The sequence below is a fragment of the Mustela erminea genome, chromosome 6 (genome assembly GCF_009829155.1).
Source record: "Mustela erminea isolate mMusErm1 chromosome 6, mMusErm1.Pri, whole genome shotgun sequence".
In the NCBI taxonomy this organism is placed as follows: Eukaryota; Metazoa; Chordata; class Mammalia; order Carnivora; family Mustelidae; genus Mustela; species Mustela erminea.
In genome coordinates, this window is record NC_045619.1 from 6,278,044 (window position 1) to 6,303,105 (window position 25,062).

A 25,062-nucleotide genomic window follows, 5' to 3' on the forward strand; every position below is an offset into this window, starting at 1 on the left:
GAACTAAACAGTCGAAATAAAAATACCCATGAGAGAGACCGCTTTCTCAGAAATAGTCTTGAGTTATGCAAGGCCCGTAAGTAAGTGGTGAAACATGAACTAGGAGTCACTGGCTTGCTGGGCATTCAGGCTAAGACTATGCTGAGGGAGGGGCTTCTGGGTCGCTCAGTGGGTTAAAGCTTCTGCCTTCGCCTCAGGTCATGATCTCAGGGTCCTGGGATGGAGCCCCACATGGCATCTCGCATCTGGGGCTTTCTGCTCAGCAGGGAGCCTGCTTCCTCCTCTCTCTCTGCCTGCCCCTCTGCCTACTTGTGATCTGTCTGTCAAATAAATAAGTAAAATCTTAAAAAAAAAAAAAAAAAACTATTCCGAGAGAGGTGCGTCTAACTGCTTTATAAAGGCGATAGGGTCCACCTGTGCATGTGGGCAGAGACCCTCTGTAACTCCGATGCCCCTTGGGAAGGGTTTGCGTGTTTCATCTTGGTCCAGGTTCTATGAAATAAAGTTTGTTTTGGAGGCTGGAGTGACTTGGGTTTATGGCTGCTTTACTTCCGTTAATAAATACGTTTCATCCACAAAGAGAAACCCACTTCGGACAAAGGAAACATGGTTCCTTAAATACCAAGTGCATCCAGTTTCCATGAATTTGGGTTTTTGTTTCACTTTCTTTTGGTAGAACAAGAAATTGAAATCTTCCAGCAGGAAGTGGGTGAGGGAGAAACCTTTGTGTGGTTTGGCTGGCTGCCTCCTCCCACTTCCTTATCTTTTTGTTTCATTCTCTTTGTTTGAAATGTTTCTAGAGAAGCTTAAGCAATGGATGTTTTTACATTTGGTTTAAAATTACTATGCACTTGGGCGCCTGGATGGCTCCGTTGTTCAGTGTCTGCCTTTGCGTCTCTCTCTGTGTCCAAAAAAAAAAAAAAAACCCCAAAACTTAAAAAAATAATAAATACAATAAAATTACTATGCGCTCCTTACTTTATTTTTTTCAAACATAACAAATTTGTTACCAAGTGGATGTAGATGCTTATCCATGTCCTTAGAACAGACTTGCTCTGCTAGAGACAACGTGGGGTGTGGCTCAGCCACTCACTAGTTTTGTGATTTTTTTTTTTTAAGATTTTATTTATTTATTTGAGGGATAGAGAGTGCCCGCCCCCGCAGAAGCTGGGAGAGGGACAGAGTAGGAGCTAGATTCTGACCCTGGGGCTTAACCCCAGGACCCTGAGATCATGACGTGAGCTGAAACCAAGAGTTGGAGGCTCAACTTACTTTGCCACCCAGGCACCCCTCCGTGGCTTTGAGTCTTATCTGTAAAATGGGTTTGATAAAAGTAGCACTTTATGGGAGCCATGAAAATGGGATGAATTAAACTGGTTGAATCTAACGTTCAATAAATATTACCTAAATTAAAAAAAAAATTTTTTTAAGATTTTATTTTTATTTATTTGACAGAAAGGGACACAGCGAGAGAGGGAACACAAGCTGGGGGAGGGGGAGAGGGAGACGCAGGCTCCCCGCGGAGTGAAGAGCCCGATGTGGGGCTCCATCCCAGGACCTTGAGATCATGACCTGAGCTGAAGGCAGAGGCTTAACCCACTGAGCCACCCAGGTGCCCAATATTACCTAAAATTATTGTAGGGTTTGTGCCTTGACTTTGAAAACCAGGACTAAGCATGATGCTTTAAAACTGACAAGGAAGAGGGGGCACTTGGGGAGGTGTGGCCTCGCCCACGCTGTCCCTGGTCACCATCCCACACCTTGCACTTTCCAGTCAACAGCGTATCTTGGTGATCCCTTATAAAGCCAGACTGCCAGGGAGGGAAGCGCCAAGCTGTATTCCAACTTGTGCAAGGCTGGTGGGGTGTTTCAAAGGGAGAATAAGGGGGCGGGGCGCCTGGGTGGCTCAGTCAGTTAAGCGTCTGCCTTTGGCTCAGGTCATGAGTCCCGGGATCAAGCCCTGCATTGGGCTCCCTGCTCAGTGGGGAGTCTGCTTCTCCCTCTGCCTCTGCCCCTCCCCTCTGCTCATGCTCTCTCTCAAAATAAATAAAATCTTTAAAAATAAATAAATAAATAAATAAATAAATAAAATCTTTTTAAAAAATTGAGAATGAGGGAGTAGAGCGAGGGAGAGAGTCAGACACATGGAAAATTACACAGTGAGTACGAGGGTCGGTCAGTGTCAAGGCCAGCAGGCCCGATGACCAGTGACTGTCCAAGTGGGGCTCCTGCCCTCCCACAGAGACCAGGAGACAGGGGGCCTGTCCCTCTGATGGTAATCCTCTCAAAGGGAATGGCCTTGGAGCATGTGGGCCTTTGAGAATGACACTCTGGGGTGGGGGTGGGGGATACATGTCTGTCTGAGAGACAGAGGAGGGACTTAAATCCTAAACTTTCTCAAGTAACTGCTCTGGGGGGGGGGGGGTTCGGAGGCCTCGCTTCAGGGATTGCCTGGAATGGGCAGCCTGAGCTTGGTCCGTCAGGCATTTGAAGAGAGCTGAGTCCACGTTCCTAGGGACAGCTGTGGGCAGCTGGAAACCACGCCTGGGTTTGTTCAAGTCTCTTGTGGGGTGGGTGAAAGGGACAGCCCTGCAAAGTGCAGGATTTGTAGGCTGCGGTGGAGGACCACGGTTCGGCCAAGGGCAGAGTCTTCCTCACATGCTGCGGCAACCAGCAGGGACACCTTGGTCCTTCTCATGGCTGGTGGCCCCCTGTTGACGGACATTTTAGGATGGTGTGTTGAAGCTTTTATAAACCCAAGCTATTTTCAAGAAAACAGATACTTAAATGGAAATTGATTTTTCAAAAAATGATGAATGCAGCATGTCAAGACATAGTATGGGGGCCCCTGGGTGGCTTAGTCGTGAAGCCTCTGCCTTCAGCTCAGGTCATGATCCCAGTGTCTTGGGATCGAGTCCCACATCGGGCTCCCTGCTCAGTGGAGAGCCTGCTTCTCCCTCTCCCGCTCCCCCTGCTTGTGTTCCCTCTCGCCGTGTCTCTCTCTGTCATATATAAATAAGATCTTTAAGGGAAAAAAAAATAGTATGATAATCAATTTGAGGTTGAGTTCTGTCGAAGGCTCCCGACCCGTGCTCCCTGCCCCAGGACTAACCTCGTATGTGTGTTGGGTCAGTTTTTACAGCAGCCTCTGCACTCTGCACTCTGCTGTTCTGGGCTTAAATCCAGGTTCTGACACTGACAACCTGTGACGTGGTGATATGTTACTCTTACCCTTGTTACCTGAGCCTGGGTTCCCCTCTTCTGGCTATTAGCCAAAAACGACATACTCCTGGAGAGCACCTGGGTGCCTGAGCTGGTGAAGTATCCGTCTCTTGGTTTCAGCTCAGGTCAGGATTGCTCATGGGTTGTGAGATCAAGCCCCGGTCTGGCGCCCGGCTCTGCCCCTCTCCCCCACTAACACGAAGGTGTGCCTGCTCTCTTAAAGAAATAAATAACATCTTTAAAATGAACGATCTGGGGCGCCTGGGTGGCTCAGTGGGTTAAGCCGATGCCTTCGGCTCGGGTCATGATCTCAGAGTCCTGGGATCGAGTCCCGCATCGGGCTCTCTGCTCAGCGGGGAGCCTGCTTCCTCCTCTCCCTCTGCCTGCCTCTCTGCCTGCTTGTGATCTCTCTCTGTCAAATAAATAAATAAAATATTAAAAAAAAAAAATAAAATAAATAAAATAAAATGAACGATCTTAGGGGCACCTAGGTGGCTCAGTGGGTTAAAGCCTCTGCCTTCGGCTCAGGTCATGGTTTCAGGGTCCTGGGATTGAGCCCCGCTCCGCAGGGAGCCTGCTACCCCACCCTCCCCCACCGCCCCCTGCCTCTCTGCCTACTTGTGATCTCTGTCTGTCAAATAAATAAATAAAATCTTGGGGCGCCTGGGTGGCTCAGTGGGTTAAGCCTCTGCCTTCGGCTCAGGTCATGGTTTCAGGGTCCTGGGATTGAGCCCCGCTCCGCAGGGAGCCTGCTACCCCACCCTCCCCCACCGCCCCCTGCCTCTCTGCCTACTTGTGATCTCTGTCTGTCAAATAAATAAATAAAATCTTGGGGCGCCTGGGTGGCTCAGTGGGTTAAGCCGCTGCCTTCGGCTCAGGTCGTGGTCTCGGAGTCCTGGGATTGAGCCCCACATTGGGCTCTCTGCTCGGCAGGGAGCCTGCTTGCTCCTTTCTCTCTGCCTGCCTCTCTGCCTGCTTGTGATCTCTCTCTGTCAAATAACTAAATAAAATCTTTAATAAATAAATAAATAAATAAAATCTTAACAACAAACAAACAAACAAGGAAGGAGTACCCTGGGGATACTCCCAAAGCAGTGTCTCCCCGAACAACAAAACTGGGGATGTTTGAAGCTAAGGGTGCACACGAATCACGAAGGGTCTCGTGCGGTGGGGAAGACAGCATCGAATTGCAGCAAAAGTCATCTAAGGTGACGGAGAGCAGATCAGAGTGCTGAGGGCAGGCAAGAGTTGGCATCATGAATTCTCTGGCTTTGGTCAGCCTGGTATCTGGGCGCTCAGAGGGTTTAGATCCTGTGAAGACTGCTCAGAGATTGCTTGAGTGGCACATCAGTCTTCACTTTCTAAAAAAAAATTTTAAGGATTTTACTTATTTGAGGGAGAGTGGATCTGAACATCGACATGTAAATACATAAGGAGAGCGGGCCAGGGGTCGGCAAACTCTGTAAAAGACCAGACAGTAAATACTTTAGGCTCTGGGGTCATTTATCTCTGTCATCGGAGGGTGAAAAGCAGCCATATATTTTTTTTATATACCTTAAGTGTGGCCTTCCTTATCAGTATCATTTTCACATAATTCAGTATATGTTTCTTTTTAAGATCTTATTTATTTATTTATTTGAGAGTGAGCATAAGTGAGGGGAGATGCAGAGGCAGAGGGAGAAGCAGACACCCCGCTGAGCAGGGAGCCCAACGCGGGGCAGGATCCCAGGACTCTGGGATCATGACCTGAGCGAAAGGCAGACGATCAAAGGACTGAGCCACCCAGGCGCCCCTTGGTACACATTTCATACAACGGTCAAGTGTCATGAAACACCCTCCTTTTGATTTTTGTTCAACCATTTAGCGATGTATAAACCATGCTTAGCTCCCAGGTCCCGTGGAAACCAGTGGCAGAGCAGACAGGGGCGCCATGGGCTGTAGTGGATGTGTTGAGTCCTAAAAGGACTGTTCCAGATGGAGGCCCAGAATGCAGGGAAACAGGTCGGGCAGAGGTCAGCCACTCCTGCAGGACCCAGCCAGGTTCAGGGGATGCTTCCTGGACGAGGGGAATTGCACGGGTTTTGAAGGTTAAGTATTTGTTTGCCAGGGGGTCTGTTGAAGGGGATGGGAAGCAGAGCTGCATTCCAGGCTGCTTGAGCAAAGGCCAAAGGCAAGCCGACCTGGATGGAGGGTGTGGCCGTGTTTGGAACTGGGAGGGTTTGGCCTGGCTCCAGCATGGGGAGCAGGGGAGCCATGGAATGGTTGGAAGTGGGCAGGGAACTTGAGCCAAGTTTTGCAAAAGCCCTTTATTGCGGTGTCAGAGTGGATTTTATTTTCAGGCATTGGAAGCCTTAGACATTTCTCAGTAGGGAAGTGATTCAAAGCTGCAGATAATGGAGGCCAGGTTTGAGAAGGGGCGTGGGAATACTTAGCGGGAGGCTGGCCTGGCAGGGTAGGAACTGGCCTGAGGGTTTGTCCCCACAGGGGGTTGTGGGCTCTGCCAGCAACCAGAAGAGAGGCTTCTTCAGGTGCAGTCCAGGGAGGGAACCCAAAAGCTCGGAGCGAGCGATAGTCTGCAGGGCACAGAGTGGCAGGACCTGGCCCAGCACTCTGAGGACTGAGAGCAGGAGATGGGGCTGGGGGGCGGGGTTTGCATGTGGAGGGGAGATGGGGGGTGCCAGTGGAGGGGATGGCTGCTTCCCCAGCACCTATAAGGGCCAGGTGGGATCTTGGGAAAAGATGGCATTTTTTATTATAAAAATGACACTGAATCATTGTAAAAACCTAAGACAGAGATAGAGATCGGGCCCCATGCCTGGGGGGACCTACCATGCAGGATTTGGTGTGTGTGTAATGCCAATTGAATATTACCCCCACCTTAAAAGACCACCAGAGACGTGAGTCAAAGCCAATCAGCAAGGGTCGTTTATTGCAGGTTCGAACCTGGACCTCTGCGCTGCTCGTTGCCGATAACGCCGAGAGGTCCAGAGCTGGGTTGGTGCAGGATTTTTATAGACAGATACAAACAAGTTTCGGGTGGGGCTGAGCTGATTGATTGATAGTTTCAACAGGCATACTTGGCGTCAGTGGATTGGGTCAGGGGACCCCGCGCGAAAGCAGACAAAGCAATCTTACAGAAGCAGAACTGGCCGGTTAGCCCACGCATGTGAAAAAAGCACTACCAGGATACTGAAGGCCTGGTTACTTATCAAGTAAAGACAATTGGGAGTCTCCTGGTGGAATGTTACATTCCTGCTATCAAGCATCCTTGTTAATGAGATTTAGGTTTAGAAGAAATTTAACTTTATTTACTTTTCCTTCTACCTCCGCCTCCTTCGGTGTTTTATGGAGGGGAGGGTGACATTAGGGCTATTGATAAGGTAACTTCTTTGTTGTAAATCTCAAGGACATTTGTAAACCAAGGGAGACTCCTACCTTGCAGGACTGTGATCTCTGCAAGTTAACTATTTATCATTTTATGGCAGTCAGGGGTGCCTGAGGAATGCTACACATATGGAGGGGAGCAGATGAAGGGGGGGGTGCAAGGCGCCAGCTTTTGCTTTGTCCTCAGCCAGCCTCCTGCTCCTTCATGTGTCCTTCTGACTCTTCTCTGCCCGTGCAAATATACATATCAAGTCTTTTCAAATAAAAAATGGAAAGCATACATATTTTCATGCAATGTACTCTTCTAAAGATTTTTTTAAAGTATTTATTTATTTTTCAGAGAGAGAGCTAGCTTGAGTCCTGGGAAGGGCAGAGGGAGAAGCAGGCTCCCCACTGAGCACGGAGCTTATGCGGGACTGGATCCCAGGCCTCTGGGCCTGTGACCTGAAGTGAAGGCAGATGCTTAACCAACTGAGCCACCCAGGCGCCCCCTTTTAAAGATTTTATTTATTTACTTGACAGACAGAGATCACAAGTAGGCAGAGAGGCAGGCAGAGAGAGGAGGAAGCAGGCTCCCCGCGGAGCAGAGAGCCCGATGTGGGGCTCAATCCCAGGACTCCGAGACCATGACCTGAGCCGAAGGCAGCGGCTTAACCCACTGAGCCAACCAGGCACCCCTCCCTTTTTTTTTTTTTTTTTTTTTAAAGATTTTATTTATTTATTTGACAGAGAGAGATCACAAGCAGGCAGAGAGGCAGGCAGAGAGAGGGGAAGGGAAGCAGGCCCCCTGCTGAGCAGAGAGCCCGATGCGGGACTCGATCCCAGGACCCTGAGATCATGACCTGAGCCGAAGGCAGCGGCTTAATCCACTGAGCCACCCAGGCGCCCAGCACCCCTCCCTTTTAAAGATTTTTATTATTATTTTTATTATTTATTTGACAGAGAGTACAAGTTGGGGGGAGGGGCAGGGGGACAAGCAGACTCCCCGCTGAGCAGGGAGCCTGACTGGGGCTCAATCCCAGGACCCCAAGATCACAACCTGAGCTGAAGGCAGACATGTGTCCGACTGAGCCACCCAGAGGCCCCTGCAATTTACTCCTACTGAAAATATGTAAGTTGCAGACCTTTTTCCTATCAGTACGCAAAGATCTACTTCAACCTTTGTAACAAACAGTTCTGTAGTTCCTTGGAGCATAAGTGTACCATGATTTATGGACTCCTTCCCCTACTGCTGAGAATTTGAGTTGTCAACATCGATACGTCTTTTATTTATTTATTTTTAAAGATTTTATTTTTTATTTATTTGACAGAGAGCCCAAGCAGGGGGAGCGGCAGGCAGAGGGAGAAGCAAGCTCCCCGCTGAGCAGGGAGCCCCATGTGGGACTTGATTTGAGGATCTCTGGATCATGACCTGAGCCAAAGGCAGACGTTTAACGGACTGAGCCACGCAGGCGCCCCTCAATTCATCTTTTAAACAATGCTGCAGTAAACACACAGTGGGCACACAGTGGCCCCTGGAAGGCTGGCAGGCTCAGAACTTGGCTCACAGGAGTGCTGCCTGATGAGGGCCAGAGAGGGGAGCCACTGGGGGGTGGGGCGCCCTGACCACTCACAGGAGGGGCGGAACATGGGATTTTACTTGAGTCCTGAAGAAGAATCTGCAGAACCTGGTAGGGCAGATAAGGCAGGGGCAGGACTCAAACACGGCATAAGCGGGTTCTAGTCCCATCAGCAGATCCCACTGGTCTGATCGTCTAAGTGGATCCCAGAGTGAGTCCATTCTGATCCCCCCAACCACTACCCCAGCCTGGCCCCTGGGCCAGGGAAGTGGCTTCTCACTGGTCTCTGTACTTCTAGCCTATTCTCCCCAGAACAGATGGAATGATCCTTATAAAAGGTAAGACCAGGGACGCTGGGTGGCTCAGTGGGTTAAGCCTCTGCCTTCAGCTCAGCATGATCTCAGGGTCCTGGGATCGAGCCCCCCTCCCCCGGGCCCCTGGGTCAAGCTGCCTGCTCAGCGGGGAGTCGGCTTCTCCCTCTGGCCCTGCCCCTAGCCGTGCACGTACTGTCTCTCCAATAAATAAATAAAATCTTTAAAAATTAAATACATAAAAGGTAAGACAAGGCTCCACTTCACCTCAGGATCCCTCCCTGGCTCCCCAGCTACTCAGAATTGAGTCCAGGCCTCCGGGGCTCTGCGGGAGCTTGCCGTTTTGATCCTGGACCGGTCCATCTCCGGCGGTCCCCCTGCATCCGCATCTCCCTTCCCAGCACTTGCCCCATGCGAGGGCCCTTCTTCCTGCTTCCTGGATTTACAGTCGGTCTCCCTGCTGGTGCGGAAGCTTCCTGAGCCTGAGGACTTGGTCCCCTTCACTACTACAGTCTCGGCACCTACGACCATGCCTGGCACAGCCCGGAGCTCAGTAAATACTTGTTTGCTGCAGTTATTCCCAGTGGGCTGAGCTGATGAGACGGAGCTGGGTGAAGACATCCAGCAGGTAGGGTGTCTCACTGCCCCCACGACAGTCAGGAATGCCGCCGGTGTGTTGCATTTTGCTGATTCCATGGGCTTACTTAAAAACGGCGCAGTTTAAATAAACTTAACAAAAGGTGGGTTGGGGGCAGTGCCTGGCGGCTCATTTGGAGGAGTGTGGAGCTCCCGATCTCTTGATATCTCGAGGCTGTGAGTTCAAAGCCCTCCTTGAGTGTAGCCACTAGTTGAAAAATCAATCACCCCCCCTCCCCCGCACTATTGTGTTTATTAACACATTCATTCCCATAGCGAACAGCTGCTGGGTATCGCGGTGTTGGGTGGGGGGGAGGCTGATTTTAGCCAGAAATTCTAGGCTGTATCCTGCAACCGCTGCTACCTCAGACAGATGCTTCACCACTCTGTCCCTCAGTTTCCTCATCAGGAAAGTGGGCCCAAGAATCTCATTTACATCCCATTTTGTTGTAAGGATTGAGTAAGTTCATGTATGTGGAGCGCTGGGAACGTGCCCAGCGCAGAATTCACCAGCATTACTGTCTGATGCATGTGACTTTCCCGGGTAGTGCAGGGACAGGAGTGACAATGTAGGTCTCACTAACCCCCACTGCCTGCCCCAGTAGGGGAGTTGGGTAGTAGATACAACTCTGGGGTAATCCTCTGCCCCATGGTGCACTCAGGGAATCCTGGGCAGCAGCGCTCCCTGGAGGGCGGAGCTCCTCGGTAAGGAAAGATCCAAGGGGGTGGCGGCTGGCCCCTGTGCCCCTCCCCTCCCATCCCAACTCAGGCCCCATCTACAATCTGCGCTTCCCGCTCAGTGTCCTGGCTACACGGCGCCTTCTAGAATATTCTCCACTCAGTAGCCGTGACGTTGTCTGTCCGTTCCAGACCCCGGTCTGCATGATCCGCTCTGTGTGCTGTTCCTCTCTGGCTTACCACCACGCGGTTTCACGGGACTGGCATTTTTGGGTGTTTTGTTTTTTTGTTAATCCAGCCTAAGGAAATGCCAGCCTCTCTCCTGCAACTGTGCTTGACCTCTGGGCTTTGCAGCCCAGGCTCCTTGCTACCCTCAGGGCTCTGCTTCTTGGAGAGACCCCCTTTCTGTCAACATTCATGCTGGTGGCACTGGGCACTTCCTGATTTCTTGTTCACCCATTTGCCTGTCTGTCTCTCCCACTGAGCCAGTGTCCCAGGCATGTGGGTATCAGGACCCTTATGCACTTGTAAATATCAAGGACCCTTTATGTAGATTACATCTGTTGATATTAAAGCTGAGAAATTTTAAAGATAGGCATTAGTGCATTTGAAAATTACAATAAGCCCATTAAAGATGAACATAAACGGCATATTTTTATGAAGAACAACTATTTTTCCCCAAACAAAAAACACGTAGAGTGGAATTTTACATTTTGTAAAATCCCTGGTTGGCTCTGGAAACACAAGTTTGTTAAGACATAATACTTACCCCTCAGTGCCTTTGCTCATGGTGTTTTTTTTTTTAAATAGTTTTTCTTTTTTAATAATATCCATAACATAAAATGTACCATGTTAACCATTTTCAAGCATACACTTAAGTGGCACCAGGTGCATTCCCACTGCTGTGTGACTGCCACCTCCGTCCCTCTCCAGGACATTCATCCTTCCAAACTGAATTTCTGTCCCCAACTACACACCAGCTCCCCATTTTCCTGCCCCTCCTTTGTTTGTAGTTTTGGCCAAACAATAGGGATGGCTGTCCACTTTTTGGAATAGTGTTCTCTTCCCCCTAGTATATCCGAGTACCTACCGTTGGCCTCCCCAACGGCAAGCATTTTGAACACCTTCCATGTGAGGCCTCGTGTAGGTACACCAGACACAGAGGACACACTCTGCCCTCAGGTAGCTGAGTTCAGCTAGATAGCAACATAGTCAAAAAGAACCATAAGAAATAGAGAACTGGGCCCAGAGTCAGGGAGCCTGGCTGGAGCCTTTCGAGGCTACCGGGGCAGGTCCCTGAATCCTCCGGGTTCACATACCGTGCCCAGGAAAGTGGGTCAGGCATTCAGCAAATAATGCTTCCTTATTTGCCTCACGGAGGTTTTCATCCTCACATCCGATCCTGGGTATAAGCTATGAAATGCTACAAGAATGCAAGTTCTGAAATAAGATGTCTAGTGACCTTCAGAACCCAATTTTTATCTTTTTTTTTTTGTTAAGACAAAAACTATTTTTTTTTTAGGTTTTATTTATTTATTTGATAGACAGAGATCACAAGTAGGCAGAGAGGCAGGCAAAGAGAGAGGAGGAAGCAGGCTCCCCGCTGAGCAGAGAGCCCGATGCGGGACTCGAGCAGGACTCTGAGATCATGACCGGAGCCGAAGGCAGCGGCTTAACCCACTGAGCCACCCAGGCGCCCCCCCGATCACCCTTTTTGACTTCAAACTTCCTTTGCCAAAATTAAGTAGTATGATGCCCACATTTCCTCTATAATCTTCATCTAGGATGCCAGCTCCTGCATCAGTGAAGTATTTTGCAGCCAAACCAGAATGGGGAGCTACTCTTCCATAGTACGCAGAAGGAAAAGTTACCTGAATGTCCATTTTTTTTTTTAAAGATTTTATTTATTTATTTGTCAGAGAGGGAGAGAGAGAGAGTGAGCACAGGCAGGCAGAGAGGCAGGCAGAGAGGCAGAGGGAGAACCAGGCTCCCTGTGGAGCAAGGAGCCCGATGTGGGACTCAATCCCAGGACGCTGGGATCATGACCTGAGCCGAGGGCAGCCGCTTAACCAACTGAGCCACCCAAGCGTCCCATGAATGTCCATTTTTACAAGGGCCTCTTCCACAGGGGGTAGTGTCTAATCATAGGCAAGGTACAAGTCGTGGACCCCGTGGTCAGGGTGGTGGCGTGCTCTGAGAGCCGGACAAAGCGAAACCCCGTGCTGTCCTCCGCGGGCCCACGAGTCTTGCAGGGGGAGATGGTGGGTGTTGCTTCAGAGCAGGGCATGGCAGAGCAGAACGAGAGAAAAGACAGCAGCAGCGCGAACAAATGGACACCCCCAATTTTTATCTTAAAATAGATGATATTCTTCCTCCCTGATTCGATGTCAGAAATGTACAGTCTTTTTGGTCCCTTGGAGAGGCCGGCATCATCGAAATGGCATAGGGTGGACAGATAATCCCAGTACAGGACAATCTGAGTGATGCATAAGGTTTTATACTTTTTTTCCTAAAGGTTTTATTTTATTTATTTGTCAGAGAGAGGGAGCAGAAGCAGGGGGGAAACAGGCAGAGAGAGAAGCAGACTCCCCGATGAGCCCCATGTGGGACTCAGTTCCAGGACCCTGGAATCAGGACGGGAGTGGAAAGCAGACGCTTAACTGAGCCACCCAGGCATCCCCAGGTTTTACATTTTTTTTTTAAGCTTTTATTTATTTTATTTATTTGACAGAGATCACAAGTAGGCAGAGAGGTAGGCAGAGAGGGGGAATTAGGCTCCCCACTGAGCAGAAAGCCTGATGCGCGGCTCCATCCCAGGATCCTGGGATCATGACCCCAGCGGAAGGCAGAGGTTTTAACACACTGAGCCACCCAGGCGCCCCAGGTTTTACACTTTTTAAACACTGATAAGAATAGGATCAAGGGGAGAGGTGCCTGGGTGGCTCAGTCCCTTGAGCTTCGGACTCCTGGTTTCCGCTCAGGTCATGACGTCAGGGTGGTGGGATCCAACCCCACCGCAGGGTCCACGCTCAGCATGGCGACTGCTTGTGCCTCTCCCTCTGCTCCTCCCCCCGCTCCTCCCCCCGCCCTTTGTTCTCCCGCTCTCTTGAATAAAAAAATTGTAAAATCTAAAAAAAAAGGATCAAAGAGGCCCAAGAAAGTGCTGGAAGAATCATCCACTCCATGACAGCTTGAACCAAATCTGTGCGTGATCGCTGGATTTCCCCCAAAGTCCTGATGAACGTGTTTGGGGCCTTCTCTTTCTTTGGGTGAAATTAACATTTCTGCTTGAGCCAGAAACTAATTTTTTCTTTTACTTTTTTCTCTCCCGCACTTTCTCAGGGCTTTGCCACCCATGCCCTATATGCCCCCCCACACCCTTTTCTGTCTCTGCAGGAACCTCTCCCCAGGCGGCTCCTGCGCTCCTGCGCTCCCGCACCTTCCCAGCCTCCCTGCTTGTTGCGCATGCGCATCCCCAGCTGCCCCACTCCCCTTGCCTCCTCTCACACACGGGAGGCTCACCTCTCAGACTGACTGACCCCGCGCAGCTGGCCGCAGCTCTCCCCGCGCCCGAGCCCTACAGCCGTCCATTCCTCCTTCTCCTTCACCCCCGAGCGGAGCTGCCACGAGCTGCCATGGGCTCTGCGTCAAAATAGATGCAGAGTCCGTCTGTCCGTCCGTCTGTCCGTGGGCGTGTGGGTGCGGCCGGACCTGTGGAGCCACCCTCCGGCTCCCCTCTGCACCCGTGCTGTAGCCCCCCCCAGAGGTCAGCCTGCTCCTCCCTCGTCCCTCCAGGAAGCCCGCGCTCTTCCGGCGACCTCTCGAGTCCCGCTGGAGGGGCCCCAGGCCCCAGGCCCCGTCGGAGCTCATCTGCTGCCCTTGATCTTGTTTGTTGTTCTCCAGCCACTCGGTCCTCGGGGAACGCGCGCAGCATGTGCCCTCCTTACCTGGGTCGACCCCGTGAGCAGGAGGGTGTCCTTGCAAGTTATCCACGGGACCGGCTCTGCCATCTCCTTCAAGGCTTTACCTGAAGGTCACCTCCTGGGCCAGGTCCGCTCGGACCACCTGACTCAGAATTGCTCCGACATCTGGGTCCCCCACATCCCTGTCGAACTTCTCCTTTTTCTTCCCGGTACCACTTTGTCATCTACCAGACAGCGAATGGAATTGCTTTTCACGTCTAGTATTGTTTGTCTCCCTCTGCTGGAACCGGGGCTCTGCAAGGGGAAGGCGCGGCTTGTTTCCCTTCCAGGGTATCCCAAGCACCCGGCACCCAGGAGCCCTTACTCAGCTGAGTGAACAAATGAGTGTGGCTCAGGGCCAGGCACCCCGGGCTCTGCCTACCTGCTTGCAGCACTAGCTCCCGACTGGGATCGAACTTGGGGTTTTAGGCAGATTTATTCTGGAATTTCAGTGTGGTTTTATATTGGGGTGGGGGTGGGGAATAGGAGGAGGCAAGGGTGTCCAGGACATTTGATCTTGAGGAAAACAGGGACTTTATTATTCCAAATCCATTTCAGGTATGGGAATGAGTGAATCAAAAATTCTAAAACTTTGGGGTGCCTGGGTGGTTCAGCCGCTTAAGGGTCTGACCCTTGCTTTCAGCTCCCGTCATGATCTCAAGGGCATGGATTGAACCCAGTCTCTGATTCTGGGCTCAGCATGGAGTCTGCTTGTCCCTCTCCCTCTGCTCCTCCCCCCATGATCTCTCTCTGTCTTTCAAATAAATAAAAAAAATTTTTTTTAATTTAAAAAAAATAAAAAATATTTTTTTTAATTTAAGAAAATAAAAAAATTTTTTTAATTAAAAAAAAAAGCTTTGGATGAGGAGAAGGGAAGAGGGGAGCAGGATGTACCCCTAATGGGAATGATCTTGTGGACTGTGTGAAGTTTCATGTGTGTACGTGGGTGTACCCATGCGCATGTTTGTGGGGAATGTTCCAGAGCCCTCCCTAGAGTCTCAGAGGACCTGTCACCCACAGAGCATTAGGAGCCCCAAGTCAGGACAGACCCAGATGTGTCTACTGAGGGCCTCAGACCCCCCGGCCACCGTGACACTGGGGAATATCACTGCTGTGGCTCTTTCTGCCCCTGGGTCCCCACTTTGAGAGAGTTTAGTAACTTTATTGAAAGCTGTTTCGTGCTCATGCAGCAAGGGTGCACACCCAGGATCTGAAGCTGGATTGCCTGGGTTGGGGTCCTAGCCCAGCGGGCCCGGTGGTGGGGCCCTGAATGAATCATGTCCCCTCTGGAAACCTCACTTTCTTCATCGAAGACTGGGGATGAGTCATGCGGAGCAAGTGAATCCACGTAGAGATTTGGCTGTCCCGTGGCACGTGGCCAGTGTGAATATACACATCCGGGCTTTCATTACTGACAGTGGGATCCTGGGCAAAAACTCCTATGAAAGTTTTTGTGTTTCGGGGTGCTGGGTGGCTCAGTGGGTTAAGCCTCTGCCTTCGGCTCAGGTCATGATCCCAGGGTCCTGGGATCGAGCCCCACTTCGGGCTCTCTGCTCAACTGGGAGCCTGCTTCCCCCTCTCTCCCTGCCTGCCTCCCTGCCTACTTGTGATCTCTCTCTGCCTGTCTCAAATAAATAAATAAAATATTAAAAAAATTTTTTGTGTGTTTCAACTGGAAAGGTGATTGGCTATTTCATGATAGCCCTGAGTGTGAAGGGCTAGCTCGGAACACATGGGCCTCAATTCTGGAAACTTTACACCTAATCTTCTCTGTCCCAGAGAATGGGACTGTGCCAAGTGTCTAACTCCAGGAATTTACACTTCTTTAAGTAGCTGATTTGGAAGGCTTGGTTCCTGGAAGTCTGTTAAAAATTAGATAGAAGAATGTGTAAAATATAAACCTTGATAAGCCTTTTCCAGCTGATTTGGAAATACTTACACTGGTCATATCACTGATGAGAAAATACTTTTGGAACTTCTCTTAAAAAGAAACCTCAGAAGGAGTCCAGACTACACAACAAATTACTTTGCTTGTGGCCATATATGCACTTTTTGTTTTTGATCTTAAATGATGCGAGTTGTTTTGGTCAGTACGCTTCTCCATCCGGCTAGGTCGCGATGACTTTCGCATGTTCCCATCCCCTGCTTCCTTCCGAAGGGGCTTACTGTTGTCTGACCACCTGCCTGGGGAGACTTCTGGAAAGGGTTATGGAGGCCCCTCAAAACAGCTGTCTCGACAGAGCTGGGGGCATAGATGGGCACCATGCGTGCAGGGGTGGGGGGATGGTGAAGGCGGGGGCAGAGCCTGGGCCGCAGGAGGAGGACCAGACGCTAAACCAAGCTGCCTCCTTCCATCTGTGTGGGGGAAGGGACCCACTGACCTAAGACCAGGCTCCCGTGCAGAGAGGGCACCTGAGACAAGCTTCTTTGTCTTAACCATCAACCGCTCCGTGGCTTAGTGCCCCTTGTTTCTGACTATTACTATATTTCTAAATGGTGGCGGTGCATAGATGATTCTAGAAGGAGGCTGAAGCCGTCTGTTTGATCCTAATAGACCATCCTGGGCCCTTCCTGCCATCCCCATTGAGGGTTTATGACTCCACTTTCAGCGTAATTAATTCCTTTTCTCCTTTATAGCTTTCGACAGGCTGAGAGGGGGATTTTGTGAGTGCTGGTATAGTTTTCTAATACCTACCCGCAGAATTAGACACAGACCAGAAACAGTGGGGAAGGAACTTTCATGTAAGACTTGGTCAGTGGTTGGTACACCCCATTTTCCTATTAAAGACAGCTCCCCGTGTGTGTTTCTCAGACCGACCGAGCAGGTGTGCACTTCCTAATCCTTGCGGCAAGCTGCGAGCGGGCTGCGAGTCCGTCTCTGAGTAAACCTTTGGTGTCAGTAGAAACACACGCACAGCTCTACGGGGGTCTCACCTCCTACCCTCCCTCTGTCCTTTGCTTTTAGCAAACTCGGCAAGTCAGCCCCAAGTAGGATATTGCAAAATATCCTAACAGGTGGATGAGAGATAGGAAAGGGGAAATGCTTTACAAGTCTGGCAAGCGTTCTCTTTAATGGCAGTGCAGAAAGCAGATGCCGGTCCCTCCTTCCTCACGAGACCACATGGCCTCATCATAGTAATGTGTGTTTGTTTTCTCGGGTTACTGATTCATTTAGCAAACATGCCTTGAGCCCCACGTGGAGGAGCCTGGGTCCGGTGGAGGAGCCCCATAGCATGAGACTGACCCTAAACAAAAGAGGGAAAGTGATTTGGAACGAGCTTTCTCAAGGAAGGCTTGGGGTTTGGACAGAAAGGCTCAGCGAAAGGTAAGGTCCTAGATCCGGGTGTAAGCTGAACCCGGGACCCTGGGAAGCAGGAAGTTAAGGCCTGGAGAAGTGAAATGATCTACCCAGGGTCTCCTGACTTCCGCCTGAAGGCTTTTCTCTTAGATTATGCCCACTGTATTTTTTTTTTTTCATTTCATTTCATTTCTCTTCAGTGTTCCAGCATTCACTGTTTATGCACCACACCCAGGGCTCCATGCAATCTGTGCCCTCCTGAATGCCCACCACCAGGCTCCCCCATCCCCCCCACCTCCCTCCCATCCAAGCCCCTCAGCTTGTTTCTCAGAGTCCACAGTCTCTCATGGTTTGTCTCCCCTCCGATTTCCCCAACTCCCTTTTCCTCTCCATCTCCCCATGTCCTCCATGTTATTCCTTGTGCTCCACAAGTAAGTGAAACCGTATGGTAATTGACTCTCTCTGCTTGACTTATTTCACTCAGCATCATCTCCTCCCGTCCTGTCCATGTTGATACAAAAGTTGAGTATTTGCTGCCTCAGGCTGTTTTTGTTTTTCCGTTGTTTAAAGATTTTATTCATTGATTTGAGAGAGAGAACATGAGCAGGGGCAGGAGAAGAGGGAGAGGGACAGACAGACTCTGGGCAGAGTGTGGAGCCCCATGCAGGGCTGGATCCCATGACCCTGAGATCATGACCCGAGCCGAAATCCAGAGTCCGACGCCTCATCTACTGAGCCCCCCAGGCGCCCCGCCCACTCTATTCTTGATTTTTTTCTTTTAAATTTGGAGAAAAGGGAAAAATTTTCATACTCTCCCTCTCTTTTTTTTTTTTTAAGGTTTTATTTATTTATTTGACAGAGAGAGAGAGAGAGAGAGCGAGCATAGCAGGGGGAGCAGCAGGCAGAGGGAGAGGGAGAAGCAGGCTCACAGAGCAGGGAGCCCGATGCAGGGCTCCATCCCAGGAGCCCATTGTGGGACTCAATCCCAGGACCCTGGGATCATGACCTGAGCCGAAGGCAGAGGCTTTAACCCACTGAGCCACCCAGGTGCCCCAAACTTTATTTTAATTTTTTTTAAGATTTCTTCATTTATTTTGGGGAGGGGTAAGGTCAGGGGGAGAGGGAGGGGGAATCTCTAGCAAGCTCCCTGCTGAGCATAGTGCCCGACATGGGACTCTACCTCACTACCCTAAAACCACGACCTGAACTGAAACCAAGTCTCCAACACTTAACTGACGGCACTGCCCCAGCGCCCCAGAATAAATACATTTTAAAAACCACAAACATGTTCATGTGGTTGTTTGTAATGTATGTTCGTGGACTTAATGATTTTCCCTTAAGGCTGTTTGTTTTTTCTTTTTTCCTTTTTAAAAAAATTTTTATTTATTCATTTGAGAGAGAGAGAGAGAGCACAAGCGGGGAGAGGCAGAGGGAGACGGAGAAGCGGACTCCCCACTGAGCAAGGAGCCCAACACGGGGCTCGATCCCAGGACCCTGAGATCATGACTTGAGCCAAAGGCAGATGCTCAATGGACGGAGCCACCCAGGTGCCCTGCCCTTAAAGGTGTTTGATAAATACTTAGCAACTCATAGGGGGAGCTCAGTCTTGGTAAGAGTCTTGGTGTTAATTCAGGATTGATTTTTGCCTTAGCGAGCTTTTCTGCAAACTTCCGAATGGCACAAGTTAAGTGCAGAGTAAAGCATTCTCAGAAAGTCCTACCTGCAAAGAACATTAAGATGGTCAAAGATCACGGTTAAAATGATTTCTCTGGTGTTAGGAACCTTATATTCTGGGGATCAAAGGATACTTTGGTTCCTAAATAGCCAAATACTAATTGGAAAAAAAAAATACTGATCATTTGGTCACATTCTCCCAGATCTTTTGTTATACTGTTTTATAAGTTAAGGAAAGAAAAGCTTTCTTACTTGAGTGTCTTATTTGGTGACAAATACTGCACTTTCATTCCTCCAGGGCGATAGAAACCATATGAAGTTGAAATGACTTACTTCGGTCCTCGACTATTTATAGCATGCATCAAAACATCATTTCTTTCACTTCTGAGAGTTAGGTACCGGCCTTATCAATTTGCCTTCACAGACCCTTTCTTTATGGTATGCACCAATAGTCTAAAATAAGATTGGAAAGGCATCACTTACAGTGGTTACGGTTTGGGGCCCCTGGCTGGTGCAGTGTGTTAAGCATCAGACTCTCCTTTGGTCATGATCCCAGATGGTGAGTTGGAGCCCAGCACCCCCCCCCCCCCCTGCTCAAGGCGAGTCTGCTTGGGATTCTCTCCCCCAACCCCTCCTTCCAGCTTGCACATGCGCGGTGCGCGTGCACGCGCGTGTACTCTCTCTCTCCAATAAATAGGTAAATCTTTAGGGAAAAAATGGTTACATTTTTATACACACTTTGTTTGATTCAGACTTTTCACCCATTCAGCCCGGCCCTTTCCCCAAGTGCGCCAAATTGCCACATCATCGGACACCGCTGTCATCAGCGTTTCGTACCAGTGTTAATTCCTGACCCAGCTGATTCGCAGATCAGTGATCAGAATGGCCTTGCTGGTTTAGCAGTACATTTAAAGCAAATTATTTGAAGCTTTCCGTTTCTAAAGTTCCTGCTGGCGGAATCTTTGCTGACTTTCCCCCTCCCCATCAAGAGGAATTTATAAGGCATGAGAAAGGGACGTTCCCTTGGGAACTGCACGCTGGAGACAGCCTAGGGATCCCTCCGTCAAGCATGAGTCGGGGGGTCCCTGCTGCGTCAGGTCCTCTGCTGTGCGCCAAAGGGACACAGAGCCTTCGGGGCCTGTCCAGTGGGGAAGAAAGGGAGTGAAATACAGTGTTCTAGGGATTCTGTAATTGTGTCCGTCTTCTGTGGAGTGCAGGTTCAGTGGGCATAAGCAGAGGTGCCTTTGAAGCAGAAAGGGACAGGAGCCACTGCAGAGGACAACTGGGTTTTGTGGGCGCCCAACCACGCAACCACTGGGAACCCGCGTTCCGCTGGCCTCTGCGACCTCGGGTGCTGGGGACCTCGGACCTCGGACCTGGAATCTTGGGGTGGGAGTGCACACAGCACCCAAGGCAGGGCAGGAGCCCATTTCCGTTCTAGAGGCTGGGAAGTTCAAGATCAAGGCACTGGCAGATTTGGCATGGGGGAAGGGCTCTTTTCCTGGTTTTCAGACGGCTGTGTTCTTGCTGCGTTCTCAACAGACCTCACGTCTTTTCTCATAAGGGCACAAATCTCATCATGGGCTTCCAGCCCCTTTCCTGTCTTCATCTAAACCTAGACTCTTCCCAGAGGCCCCACCTCCTAAGACCATCACATTGGGGGTTAGGCTGTCAACCACATGGACTGGGGTGGGGGGACATTGGGTCCATAACAGCCAGGAGCCACCAGAAGCTAGAAGAGGCAAAAGGACCCTCCCCCGGAGACGTCAGAGGGAGCGTGGCCATCGTGCTCCCTTGATTTTGAACTCTGGGCTCCAAAACTGTGAGAGAAGGAACGTCTCTTGTTTTCGGCCCCCCAGTTGGTGGCCATCGGCCCAGCGGCTGCTGGAGGAAGCTGTCACGGGGAGAAGAATCTTCAGAGCAAGCGGGGGGAGCCCACGTCTGTGTCTCACTGATGCCCCCCGCTGGGCACTGCAGGGAGCCCCGTTCTCTTTCCTCGTCCACAGACTCTGGGGCGCCACCCAAGGGCAGCCTCCCCACATGGAAGCCGACCCCTCCCAGGACCTCCCCTGCTTTCTGGACACAAGTTCCCAAGCTCCAGTTATTCACAGGGAAAGGCGGCAGCAGCTAGGAGATGGGGCGTGTTTTAAAGTCGACGCCCGGGGGGCTCCTGGGTGGCTCGGTGGGTTGGGCCGCTACCTTCGGCTCGGGTCATGATCCCAGGGTCCTCGGATCGAGCCCCGTGTCGGGCTCTCTGCTCGGGGGGGAGCCTGCTTCCTCCTCTCTCTCTCTGCCTGCCTCTCTGCGTGCTTGTAATCTCTGTCAAATAAAATAATAAATAAAAAATCTTTAAAGTCAACGCCCGATGGGGGCGCCCGGGGGGGCTCAGTCGGTTAAGTGTCGGACTCTTGCTTTTGGCTCAGGTCATGATCCCCGTGGGGTGGGCCCCATCACTGCGTTGGCTCCGCGCTCAAGGTAGGAAGCCTGCTTGAGAAACTCTCTCTCCCCCTACTCGCTCGTTCTCTCCAATAAATAAATCTTTAAAATAAATAAATAAGGTCAATGCCTGATAGAAACCTCCTCATGCCGAGTGAGTAAGCATTACAGGCCATGGGAACAGGGCTGTGGCCATTTTCTCAAGAGCCTCCTGCTGCCCTGTGCTTCGGTGTGATCCAATAAAAGTCCCCAACATCAACCCTGATCTGTTGGCTTCCTGCATCCCAGTAGTCTGAAAATAAACTGACCCCTTCTCTTGGAAGGGCACATCTGTCCATTTAGCCAGTGTAAAAGGTGGCCTCCTCAACGAATAGCAGTTATCTGCTTTACGCAGTCAGATCACAAACAACTTCGTACAAACCCACAAGAATCCCACATTATGAAATGCAGCTGCTGGAGTCCCAAGACCCCAGTCCGGGAATCGTACGTGACCTAGATGGGGAGAGAGAGCCAAGTGTCTGTACCATCCAGTTCCTGCCTTTCTCCCCAGCCTCAGCCGGGACTGTTGTCCCCTTTAGTCAAAATACTGTAACCACCCTGGGAGACCTTCTGCCTCTTGATACGCCAAGTTCTCCCTGCCCCTGGGTCTTTGCACATGCTACTCCCTCTGTCTGAAAAGCTCTTCTGGCTTTTCACATGGCTGGCTCCTTCTTGTCCTTCATACCTTGCCTTCGAGGTCAACTCCTCAGAGAAGCCCTCCCTGACCACTGTATCCAAAGTAGCTTACTGGGGCGCCTGGGTGGCTCAGTGGGTTAAAGCCTCTGCCTTCGGCTCGGGTCATGATCCCAGGGTCCTGGGATCGAGCCCCGCATCGGGCTCTCTGCTCCGCAGGGAGTCTGCTTCCTCCTCTCTCTGCCTGCCTCTCTGCCTACTTGTGATCTCTGTCTGTCAAACAGATAAATAAAATCTTAAACAACAACAACAACAACAAAAACCAAAAACCAAAGTAGCTTCCCCACTGCGGTTGGCAGAGTAATGCCCCTTTCCAAAGATGTCCAGATCCTAATCCTTGGAACCTGGGACTACTTTACGTTCCATACAAGGGGGAATTAAGTTTGCGATGGAATAAAGTTTGTTAATTGATGGACTTTCAGATAATGAGATGACCCTGGGTTTTCTCGATGGGCCCGGCATCATCACAAGGGTCCTCACGTGGGGATGAGAAGAGCCGAAGATTCAGAACCAGAGAGACGGTGTCTTGTGGGAGATTTGCAGACTTTGACCAGGGAGGCAGGGGCCATGAGCCAAGGAATGGGGACGGCCTCTCCAAGCTCGAGAAGGCGGGGATACCTGTTTCCCTCCTCCAGAGCCTCCAGAAAGGAATGCATTTCTGCCAACACCTTCGTTTTAGCTCAGTGAGGCCCAGTTTGGACTTCTGACCCACAGAACTCTCAGGTAATAAATTCATATTGTTCTAAGCCATTGTGCTTGTAGTACTTCGTTACACCAGCCCAGGGAAAGTAATACAGATTGTAATTTCTCTGCCAACCCCTCAGAGAAACCGTCCTTGACCGTCTTACCTAAAGCAGCACCCCACACTCAGCCGGTTCCTCTCTCGGGCCCCCCGCTGCAGGCTAAGCACTGTTTTAGGTACTGGGGATCTAGCATCAGACCTGGAGGATGTCCGCCCTCACAGAGCCTGCGTGCTGGGAAGTGGGGGGGCCCATAGTCAACATGGGAGAGAAGTGAGGGGGGAGCTGTGCCGCAGGAACGGCACGGTCACAGATGTGTCCCTGAAGGTGACGTGTGGGCAGAGACCCCAGGCAGGGGCGGGAAGGCAGCGTCTATCTGAGGAGAGAGCAGGCCAGGCAGAGGAGAGAAAACAGCAACTGCAGAGGCCAGCACGGCCATCTAATTCCTCATCCCAGCCAGGGCCCCCGAGAGGGGAAGTGGCGCCATCAATAATCGTGCCAGCCCAGTGGCCACATTCCTGGACACAGGTCACCTCGCAACAGCAGGGTCCCTGGGCTGGGAGGCATGGGCAGGCTGGACCACAAGGAAGGAAGGAGGGAGTAGAATGAGGTCTGAGAGGCTGGGGGTGTGTCTGGGAGGACCTTGCGGGTCACCTTGAGAATGTTGGCGGTCGCTCTGGGGGAGCTGGGAGACTGTGCAAAGATTTTGAGCAGAATCATGCGATGGGGCTTATGCTGTCAAAGGATTGTCCTCGGGGCGCCTGGGTGGCTCAGTGGGTTAAGCATCTGCCTTCAGCTCAGGTTATGATCTCAGGGTCCTGGGATCGAGCCCCGCGTCAGGCTCCTTGCTTCCAGACTGCAATTTGCTGATTTGCTTATGTGCTTTGTCATCTGCCTCTCTGTAGCTGGAAGGTCCTCAGGGTGGGGACCCTGTGTGTCTTCACGGCCCCAGCCCGTGATGCCCGGCCCGGAGCGGGCATCTGAGTGAAAGAACGGGTGGAAACCACCTGGTCTCTTCACTGTCAATGTGCCGGTAAGAAATCTGAAATGAAATGCATTGAACAACGGGTTTGCCCAAAGTCATTATTGACTCGGGGCCCAGCAGTACCCTGATGCTATCTCTGTGACCCCATCTTTGCCTCACCTCCTGGACCCGTTCCCTTGCCTTTGTTTGGTGCCTCAGTGAAGTAATGGCCTTGGGAGCACCCAGGTTCAGCGGCAGAGGCACGAAGGATGGAGAGTTGCTCCCAGAGAAGAGTTCTAAGAGCCCCTGGCGGGAGAAAGGGCACCAGCCTCAGGAGCATCGCCTCGGCTGCCTCCGTCCGGATGGGCAGGAGACCGAGGACCGATCTTCCGAAGTTACCTCCTGGGTTATTTGTCCCAGTCACTTAGGAGGAAAGCATGAGGTTTTTTTGAACTGTATCAACAAGCTCCTTTTCCTCCCTCCTTAATTCTCTGTCCTTCCACCAGGACTCCTTCAGGCGCTGCCTGGTGGGACCCTGCGTGGAGCCCAGGCAGGGAGGGCGGGAAGTCGGGAGCTATCCGCAGGGTCGGGGAGAGACGCCGTCCTTTTGCTGCCAGCCCCAGGTCCAGTATGATCTCCAGGCTGTCGCCAGATATGAGCTTGGCTCTGTGTGGGAGGCGGCTACCCTTTAGTAATGCGTATTTCCAGGGAATTTGCTCCAAGACGTTGTTCGTTGTTCGAGATCTGATGGAATCAAGCAGATACCTGCTACTCTTCGAAAGGTCACCTTTTCAACCTGCTGAGTGGACGGATTTACACTTCAGAGAGAAGGGATGGACTTAGCTGACCAGTTCTTACATAATCAGCCTGAGAGTCTGAATATAAAAATGACCAACGCCAAAGCAAATGTAAAGATAGAACTTTGACCCACAGGCTGCTGCTGCCCGCCCCGGACATCAGCGCCGCCCCCCACCCCCCCCCACAGTAAACAGTAAACAACCCGGGAGGCCAGGCTGCTGTAAATCAGACTTGCAGGAAGCCGGGTTCCTTGCTCCCGTGAGGATCTACTACTAAGCTAAATGGCTTCCATGACAATGGACCCAGAATGACCAGCTCATGATTAAGAACTGACAGTGATTAAGAACTGACAGCTTCCCTAATTTCTGTCCCCTCTTCCAATTTAGGACTAGCCAGAGAAAACCAAGTAGGTCCCCCTGAACAATCACATAGGACAGCCCCTTGCAGTCAGCCCCCTGCAGATTCCCGGGGCCAACAGCTTCCAATCAGGGCACCCCCCACCCTCCCCGAAGCCTTCCCTTCTTCCAGTGCAAGCCTTCCCCACCCTGCCTGCCTTGAATCTTGGCCAAAATGCAAGTGACCCTGGCTGGCCCCACTCCTTGGCCTTTGCTTTTCTCTGTTGGTGGGTCTTTATTTCCACATCGAACCTAGAAGACTGGTGAGGTTTA

The 25,062-nt window shown here is 51.1% G+C and overlaps 1 long non-coding RNA gene across 3 annotated transcripts; it reads left to right on the forward strand.

Annotated features, from left to right (window-relative positions):
* The first annotated feature begins 7,641 nt into the window (after positions 1-7,641).
* LOC116592682 lies at positions 7,642-25,005 on the forward strand. Of its 3 annotated transcripts, none has more exons than XR_004286582.1 (5): positions 7,642-7,717; positions 9,051-9,104; positions 22,315-22,615; positions 23,538-23,665; positions 24,103-25,005. It is a non-coding gene; the product is annotated as an uncharacterized LOC116592682 (long non-coding RNA). The 3 variants fall into 3 exon arrangements; XR_004286581.1 differs by lacking the exon at positions 7,642-7,717 and adding an exon at positions 8,030-8,503; XR_004286580.1 differs by lacking the exon at positions 7,642-7,717 and having other exon boundaries at positions 8,666-9,104.
* The last annotated feature ends 57 nt before the right edge of the window (positions 25,006-25,062 follow it).